The following is a 9,858-nucleotide window of genomic DNA, read 5'->3' as shown; positions in this document are numbered from 1 at the left end:
CGAGTCTTGGGTCCTGAAGTTAAGCGATGAAAAACAACTGCTCACCTTCGAGCGTAAAGTTCTCCGGACCATCTTTGGAGCTTTACGAGAAGGTGAGAACTGGAGACGCCGCTACAACTTCGAGCTACACCGCAGCTTTGGCGACCCGGACGTCGTCGCCATGGTCAAAATGCAGCGGCTGAGGTGGGCCGGACACCTGGCGCGTATGGACCCAACAGAGCCCCCGCTGTACTGTTCCGCAGCCAACCGGAAGGACGCCGTGGACGTGGACGCCCGAAGGCGAGATGGATCGACGGAGTGCAGAGGGATCTACTTGCCCTGCGACGAGCACCGGAGGAGGGACGAGCGGAGGTAGCACCGCAACCAACGCAGCCGGATCCATACTACGCGTACGACTCGGACTATGAGCCAACCGACCTCGAACAGGACCGTGTGGTGTTCAACAGCGCTACAGAACCCGAACGCCAAACAGTGACCGAAGTCGTTCACCACATGGTGCAAATCTGTCAGCAACGCTCGAAAGCTGGGCCAGCAGTGTGGCTGCAGCACACGCTGCGGGCGTTGGGCGCACATTTCCGGGGCATGGTTACGGATCCCCGGACGGTCTTTCCCGGGCCTTGGAACATCGTTCCCATTGATGTCCTAGACAGTTCTCGTCGCGTTGTTGGCGCATTCTGGCACCGAGGTTTGGGTAAGTGCCGCATAACCTTCATTTTGGTATACGATGGCTGTTGCAATTTTTTGGCCACAATTGAACTTACTGGGGCTACGTACGTACTGTTTTCGATCTTTTTGTTCTATACATGTCAGTAACCTCTGGTGAAAAGTTCAGTCAGTTTGAGTTTGAGTAATTGGAAGCATATTTGAGGGTACAATCTCATTACAGGACCCGCAGTTGCCAGTGCCAAAAAAGACGACTTGATCGAGATCGACGTGCACGTTGATGGGGTGCCGCTGCCGCACCGTTCCAACCGTAAATTGAAGGCGTGGGTTGTGCAGGCAAGGCTTGCAACAACACCCCCGGGCGAACCGTTTGTGGTCAGTGTGTATGGTGGCACCAGCAAACCAAACGCCCGGGTGCTCCTCGATTCGCTCGCTGACGAAGTTGTGCAGTTACGGGATAAGCGACATGTACGCGTTGAAATACGAACGGTGCTTGCGGACGCTGAAGCACGTTCGCTCCTCAAAGGTAGGTTTGGAAAAGCGCCGACCTGTACTCCTCACCTGTCGATCAACGAGGGTTACCAATATCGTATACATATACAGGGTACATCAATATCGTATACAACATACAGTGGATGGCGAAATTAATCTTAGTTCAAGAACACTAAAGATTTTTGGACATACGACGATGAAAAATTTGCTGTAGTAATTAAAAAATCCATCAAAAACATTCAGAAAGATATGTAAATGTTAGTTTTGGTGTATTTAGGGATGATTGATACAAGACATTTTGGTCAAACATATTTGGAACAAGCCAAATTTCTCTTCGGCGAAAATCAGCATAATGTCTTGTGAATTCTTCACCATGCGTGCTTCACCAAAACGAAAGAAATTGGGGTGCACAACTGAAAACTTCAAGCTTTCACATTAAACTAAGGTTAATTTCGTCGTGCTCAAATTGACCTATGGCACCAGTCTACTACATTACATCTGAATGTCTTCTTATCGCCCACATTTTAGTCTTAGAACCTCAATCTAATATTCAACGTCTCGAAACAGCAATTTAAGTAGAAGATGTACTCATATTTTCACATATTATTTAAATGGTCATGAGCTAAGGTTAATTTCGCCATCCACTGTACAACAATCACCAATGCAGTATACAACACTATCATGGCGACTGTTGACCCACTAACTAACTAACCATGACTGTCTCCTACCGAATGTTTCCCCAAATAAATACAGAGACGTTCCAGCAAACGTCTTACTACGGGTGCGCCAAGTGCACCATCGAGGGTAGATGGACGCACGGACGAGTCTCTTACCACGACAACACCAAATCCATTGCACGAACGCACTGTAGATTTGTGGCGCATTCCTACGACGGTACACACCGTAAAGCCACGCAACAAAAGACTCCTTTGGAGCAGTTGCACATAGACATCATAAATGATGTCAGTGTGGGCGACGACCGCCATTTGTTGCACCTAGGTGCCGCTAAAAAGTTCCTCTTAACTTTCATGTATGGTTGCGGTGACGTCCCGGCAATGTCCGCCGGCCGATTAAAACATCTGCAGGCCCTTCTGGCCAAGGTCTGTTTCCCGCACGAACGAGGCCACCATCCGTTTGGTGAGAACGTTAAATTTTGGTCGGCCACCATGTGGGACCATTTCTTGAGCACTGTTGGCCTCGTGGTGCTCAAGGAAGTTCTGGAGGACAAAGATTACCAACTCTTCTGTAGGTTGCATTGGGCGGTCGCCATCTGCAACAGCGAACGCAGCTCGGACTTGCTGGCTTTTGCAGCAAAGCTTTTGGACGAATTTGTTAGAATGTTTCATAAAAGAGTTGGTTTCATTACTTGTAACATCCACCACCTCCTCCATGTGGTGGACGAAGTAAAGAATTTTGGGCCGTTGCCACATCTGTCGACCACCCCTTTTGAAGCTGCACTTAGCAGCCTTCGGCAGTTTGTCGACGCTGCCGACGTGACAGGGCTGGTACAGCAGGTGGCAACGGCCCTACTGCTTCGAGAATTTTCGCATGGCTCTCCCCATTTTATGAAGTCACCCCACCTCATCCCTACGGAGAAAGGTCGTATGATGTCAGTGTGGGCGACGACCGCCATTTGTTGCACCTAGGTGCCGCTAAAAAGTTCCTCTTAACTTTCATGTATGGTTGCGGTGACGTCCCGGCAATGTCCGCCGGCCGATTAAAACATCTGCAGGCCCTTCTGGCCAAGGTCTGTTTCCCGCACGAACGAGGCCACCATCCGTTTGGTGAGAACGTTAAATTTTGGTCGGCCACCATGTGGGACCATTTCTTGAGCACTGTTGGCCTCGTGGTGCTCAAGGAAGTTCTGGAGGACAAAGATTACCAACTCTTCTGTAGGTTGCATTGGGCGGTCGCCATCTGCAACAGCGAACGCAGCTCGGACTTGCTGGCTTTTGCAGCAAAGCTTTTGGACGAATTTGTTAGAATGTTTCATAAAAGAGTTGGTTTCATTACTTGTAACATCCACCACCTCCTCCATGTGGTGGACGAAGTAAAGAATTTTGGGCCGTTGCCACATCTGTCGACCACCCCTTTTGAAGCTGCACTTAGCAGCCTTCGGCAGTTTGTCGACGCAGCCGACGTGGCAGGGTTGGTACAGCAGGTGGCAACGGCCCTACTGCTTCGAGAATTTTCGCATGGCTCTCCCCATTTTATGAAGTCACCCCACCTCATCCCTACGGACAAAGGTCGTAAGGTGAGAATCAGGGACAACTTCATGCTGAAAAGCGATTCAATATCGGCCAACGATGCCAATGGTTGGTTTCTCGCGCGGAGTGGACGTGTCGTTAAGTTCCACTCGGCTGCAGTATTGGACCTGAACGGTTTGGATGTCTTCGGACACCAGTTGGCTTAGCAAATACAGTCGTGTGAGCATCCCGGCATTCGCATGCCGGCTGCATTAGACGTGTACTGCACGCGTTGCAAAAAAGAATTGAGCACAAATTTACAGCAATACCATGTGGACGATCTCTTGTGCAAACTGTGTGTGGTTGACATGGCCAACTACACATCGTTCGTGCCTTTGATCGAATCATGCGCATATCCTTCTTAGTGTCTTAGCGCATATATTAGCGCAGCGTTTTGTATAGAGAGCGTGCTGCTGCTGCACAGTTAGCACATGACTCCGTTATCAGAAATCCCACACCTAGACTTAATTGAAGACGTTACCGTCGCCGACGATCGGCATCTATTACATGCCGGTGTAGTGGAGACACTGTACACGACCTTCAAAAACATGGCACTCCAAATAAAACTGTAGGGGTAATGCAACCTCTGCAGTTGAAAATGCTTAGTGCGGCAATAGGAAAAGCAAAAGTCCCACACGAAAGGAGGGCAGCAGTCGGTCGGACATCGGAAGGCATTCTCGTGGGAAACTGATCAACTGATCAGTTTTCCTGGGAACTGATTGTGGTGATCACCCCACAGCGAAGTGTAATGCCTCGGTGCAGAAAAGGGCCCATTTCCGGCAACAGTGGCACGCAATCACTGAGTGCCCTGTATACTGATAGAAAAGAGCCGAGAATAAGAAAGCAATCAGGTCAATTCGGCATACGGTGCGCAAACCGCCACATTCTGAGAAATACAAAATACACTCATACCAACCAAAAAACCTTCAAAACTGGGACAGCAACTCGGCTAGGAGCGCTTCCAACAGGCATGGGTAGTACAAGCACAATTATTAGACACTACCGGGGAACCGGGAGAACCTTTTTCGGGCGCTGCGGTTGTTAATGCCTCGACACGCCTCAACATCAACCAGCAGACGCCGCCTGCTGGCCAGCGTGTCGGAGTCGGTGCTGCGGTACGCGGCCCCGGTGTGGGCCGAGGGGCTGCGGATCGTCCGAAACCGGCAGAAACTGCAGCAGGCGCACGGTGCGGCGGCAAAGGCGGTGGCGTGCACCTTCCGCACCGTGTCGCACAGAGTGGCCGTGGTCCTGGCGGGCATGCCGCCGATCTGCCTCGTCGTGGAGGAGGACGCCCGCTGCTACCAGCTGCGACGCCGCGAGACCGGGCGCGAGTCCGCGGCCACCGTTAGGGAGGCGCAGCGAGCCGAGACCATGCGGCGATGGCAAGCGGACTGGGACTTGGAGCAGCCAGGGGCGAGTCGGTTCGTCTGCTGGACCCACGGCGTGATCCCGGACGTCGAGCGATGGTGCAGTAGGAACCCCGGGACGGTGAGCTTCCATCTGGCGCAGGTGCTCTCCGGGCACGGATTCTTCAGGGAGTACCTGCACGCCATGACGTTCACCGATTCCCCCTACTGCACAGCCTGCCCCGGCGTGCCAGAGACACCGGAGCACGTGCTGGTGGAGTGCCCGCGGTTTGCCGAAGTGCGCTCGCGCCTGCTGGACGGCGTCGAGGGCCGCATAACGGCGGGCACGCTAGGGGAGCAGCTTCTCGCCAGCCCGGAGAGGTGGCGAGACATCGTTCGGCATAAAGTAAAGTTCGTTCAACATAAAGAGAGCACAGGAGGACATACGCCTGTGACTTAAGGGGCGGATACCGAGCAAAAGACATCTTACGTTATAACAAGGGAGATTATTGTATGGGTACCAGCCCGTCCTGGCTAAGGCCACTCTTGTGAATCTTCGCTGAACTGACTCGATTGCGTCCACCCAGCATTGGGACTGAGGGCCAGAGTTCGTTGTAGAATGATGAAATGTTTAGCCTACGGAAACAGATCGACGAGCAGAAGCGTGTTCAGCTCGAATCAGAAGAGAGAAAGGAACAGGAACTGCGGGCGAAGGACGAGGAGATTAATACTGTTAATGTTAATGTAAATACACTGAACATTCAATGTTTAAAAAAAAAGGCCCGTAAACGAGAGGCTATGCACCTTACGACTGTCGGGCAGATTCTGCCATATCAGCCTGCTTAACGTTCACGCCCCTACCGAAGACAAACCTGAGGAGGAGAAAGACCACTTCTACGACATACTCCAAAGGGAACTGGATAGATGCCCCAGATATGACGTGAAAATCATTCTAGGGGACTTCAATGCCAAAGACGGTAGGGAGCCGGGGTACCGCCAATTGATCGGCGACATCAATCGAGTCTGTGAAACGTCAGAACCTTTCGAGGGGCCAACATCGACTCAGATCACTACCTGGTTGGCGCAGTGATCCGATGTAGAATAACCCGCCGAAGTACAAGGGGTGGGAACACCGCGCAGACTCGATTCAATACGGACTCCCTGGAACAAGAGCGGATGCAAGAGTTGTACAAGCAGGCCATCAGGGAGTCGCTGCAACCACTAAATGAAGAAGCAACTACGAGCGAGAGATGGAGCGCTCTAAGAATATGCATAAGGAGCTGTGCCCAAGTAAGTATGTTCGGATCTGGCAGCCATTGTTATTGGCTCGTTTGCAGTTACGTGAACATTTTTATGCAGAGAAAAATTATGAAAAAAATAATTTAAACGATTTGCCCGAAGAGGTAAGTGATTTGCAATGAAAAGTAAATGTAAATGTGACTAACAATTGTTTGTTTTCGTCAGATGTTAATCTGTTACAAAGTTATTACACTTTTCAAAGTCGCCAAAAGCGCTAAAATTTGAAGTAACAATTTTAAGATTGATGCAGTTGTCAACTCTAGACAACTAGAATTGATTGGGAGAAATATTCCCATATGAGAAGATTTAAATTTTCGCGTTTCAATGATTCCTTAGTAAATCATGAAACGGAATTCAACGTACTGGTGCAACTAACCAAATTGAATGTTAGTAGCAAATAGAACCCACAATAGGATATTTGATTAACATGTTTTTTTACAGCACCTTTCATTAAAAAGGAAAATAGATAGAAATTTTTTTGATCGACATCACTCAAATCTGTTGAGTTGAATGTTAACTCAACACCTCAAAGTCGTGCTAGACAACCATTGTGAAGCAGTGCCACGATCTCTCCCAAATTGCCCAATGACATAATTTTGTCTAAAAACTGAGAGATATTTTCAAGACCCCAGGAGTGTAAGAGTGTAAGAGGACAGATAGAAGACGTTTGAGAGGCCTCGCATATGAAAGGTACACCGCTGCCAAACTGCTACCGTGGGGTACCCTGTTTCGAATCGCGACTGAAGAGTGAAACAAACAGGATTGCCAAAAAAAGGAGAAGCGAATGTTTGTGCAAATAGCGACCGATCCGTGCTATAACGAACTTGACAGTCGAAATGGATAGAAAATGCCCTCGTACCATTTCCAATAATTCTGACATATTGAATGCGGGTGTTGAAATGAGGGAAAAGTTGTACAGCTCACTAGTCTCACCACATTTAGATTTTTGCGCTTCTATTTTGTTCCTGGGCAATCAGACACAGTTACAACGTTTGCAGAGGCTACAAAACAAAGATCCGACCCGCTATATATCTCCTATATTAATGTATTAACAGAGAAAAAAAAAGTGCGTATGTCGAAACGACGCAATACACTGAAAAGTGATAAGGCGGATTTTGAGTTTGGGCCGGTACACGCCATCTACTGTCATGCTAGATATTCTACAGTGGATGTCAGTGAGGCAGAGGATCGTGTACCAAACTGTAACGTTTGTATATAAAATTGTAAAAGGTATTGCACCATTGTACATGGGTGAACCAACACCATTGTACATGGGATAGTTCGGTGGTCGGACTCTACTTCCCAATTACATTACAGGTAATGGCCGTAATTCTTCGTTTTTCAACGGGGTGCAATGGTACAACCGTATGCCAAGTTTTATAACCCATGCTGAAAACCTAAGGGAATTCAAACGCCTGTGTTCTGTGTACATTAGATCGGTCGTTTGATGCTCGATAGACCAGCGCTAGTAAATGGGAACTGTATGTGTAGGTAGATCATGTGGAGCTTTATGTGTTGAACTGTGCTTCTCATCGCTATCTCTGATTTGATGATGCTGAGAAATAGTTTCTTTGAGAAATTAACAAATTCGAGATAAATATAAGCGATCGTATTGGTTATGTTCATCCCCGTCCTTCATTGCGCGGGATAATAATAACCACAACAAACAACAACAACATGCGACAGTGGTCGAATCGAGCGGCGGTGACCGCGCTGCGTCGTGTTTTAACGTGTTTAAACGTGTTTAAATTATGTGTAAATGTCCAAATAAATACATAGAGAAGGTTCACGCGCGTGAACCATGCGTCCGTCCCTCCACTCTGATTAGCCACGCGGTATTAGTACCGCGGAAGGAAAAAGGATATGGCAATATGAGTTGCAGGGACATAGCATCATAGGAAGCACGGACAGGTGAACTTCTACATACTTGGCACAGCTGCTCACGAGACACGGACTCATCCGTAAGTTCCGGCATGTTGTGGCGTATGTTCGATAAAAAAATGATAAAAAAGGTTCCCCAAAAGAATATATTAAATCAATTATAGGACTGGCAACGACGAAGTAAGATCGAACCGAACCAGGACTCGAACCTGCAATCTTCGGTTTCGAAGTCCGAGCTGCAATCCTTCCGAGACTTTCCTAGACGGACTTAGCTCGACTTAATGCAAGTCTGGTGAAACACCACACAATTCAGCTCAGATTCAAGTCCTACCGTCAGGTCCTACCGTCAGGTCCTACCGTCCTATCCCCATGCTATCGTGCTTGCGCAAATTGTTCGAAAAGATGATCCTTTTTCGACTGGTCAGGTGGCTCGAGTCCAACGGAATACTTTCCAACACACAATTTGGTTTACGTAAGGATAAGGGAATCAATGACTGCTTGGCTCTTCTAGCAACTGAAAGTGAACTGGCACATGCTCGGTATGAGATAGTGACTTCAGTTTTTCTCGAAGTTAAGGGGGCTTTTGACTCAGTTAGCATCGACTAACTATTTAAAAAACTTGAAACTGACGATCTATCCCCGAAAATAAACAATTTTCTTTCGAACCTCTTATCGGAGAAGACAATGAATTTTGATAATGATAGGCAAGCAGCTCGAACTGACCAACTACTATGCACAACCACAAGGGTTCTGCTTGAGTTCCCTATACAACGTATACGTAAAGGACATTGATTCCTGCCTCACGGCCAACTGCAAATGCAACAGCTGACTGACGATACAGTTATCACAGTTTCCAAAAAAGCGTCATTAGAATGCAAAGTCCCTTACACTCCGCCCTAGATAATTTAACAGAGTGGGTCAACCACCTAGGGATTCAGTTTTCTCCAACGAAAACGGAAATGGTGATGTACTCCTTCTACAAATAGCCCAGGTAATGTGACGAAGCGGATATACAAACCCTAATTCGATCTTTTCCTATTCAATGAAAAAATAAAAGTTGTCGACTGTTTTAACTACCTAGGCGTTTGGTTCGATAACAAACTAACACGGAACACTCGCCGTTCGTATCTAGCGCGAGAATGTGTCAAACGGATTTCTTTTATGCGCAGAATCGTCGGGTTCTAGTGGGGCGCACATCCAAAGGACCTGATTGGATTATACAAAACCACGATCCGCCGGGGGCAGCGCCACCGACCCTCGATGAACGTTCATCACCTGTACCGGGTACATACGGGTACGCTCCACCTGAACAGGCAGTGCCACCGACCAAAGCCGCGAATTTCGCGGCGTACGATCCACCTGTACCGGCAGTGCCACCGACCCATGCCGGGTACGTGCAGATGCAAGGGTACGTGCAGTACACGCCTCCGTAGTCTGTAGGTTCCGTAGGCGATTTTTTTTCATCATTCGCAACAGTCAAACGTTGCAGCTCGAGAAATTTGCTTGCAAAAGGACCTTTTACGCCGTCGGTACGGGAGGAAAAATAATAAGAAGTGGACAGCATATGTGTGTGTATTGTACAGTACACATCAAGTGATTGCTTTCAACTGGTACTGGATCCTCACTGGAATCGCTTAACGCATGTAGGTGGCCAACTTCAACAAGGAAATGATGTGGAAATGGTTATCTCTTTTTCCATACTTCAACATAAAAAAGTAACAATAGAATAATGGTGAACATCAAACACATTTTAGTGCCAGTAACGCATACGTCATACGGCAGTAACAGAGAAGTGTTACTATGAACCGAAAGGAAACTTACAACCCACATTGTCAGTTAAGCGGCCGATAATATCGATCTGCCCGCTTAACTGTCGGGACGACTGCGCTACCTGCCACCTGAGCCCGCTCCACCAACTGTACACCTGCACA

The sequence above is a fragment of the Anopheles cruzii genome, chromosome 3 (assembly GCF_943734635.1).
Source record: "Anopheles cruzii chromosome 3, idAnoCruzAS_RS32_06, whole genome shotgun sequence".
NCBI classification, from domain to species: Eukaryota; Metazoa; Arthropoda; class Insecta; order Diptera; family Culicidae; genus Anopheles; species Anopheles cruzii.
This window is presented reverse-complemented; position numbering follows the sequence as displayed.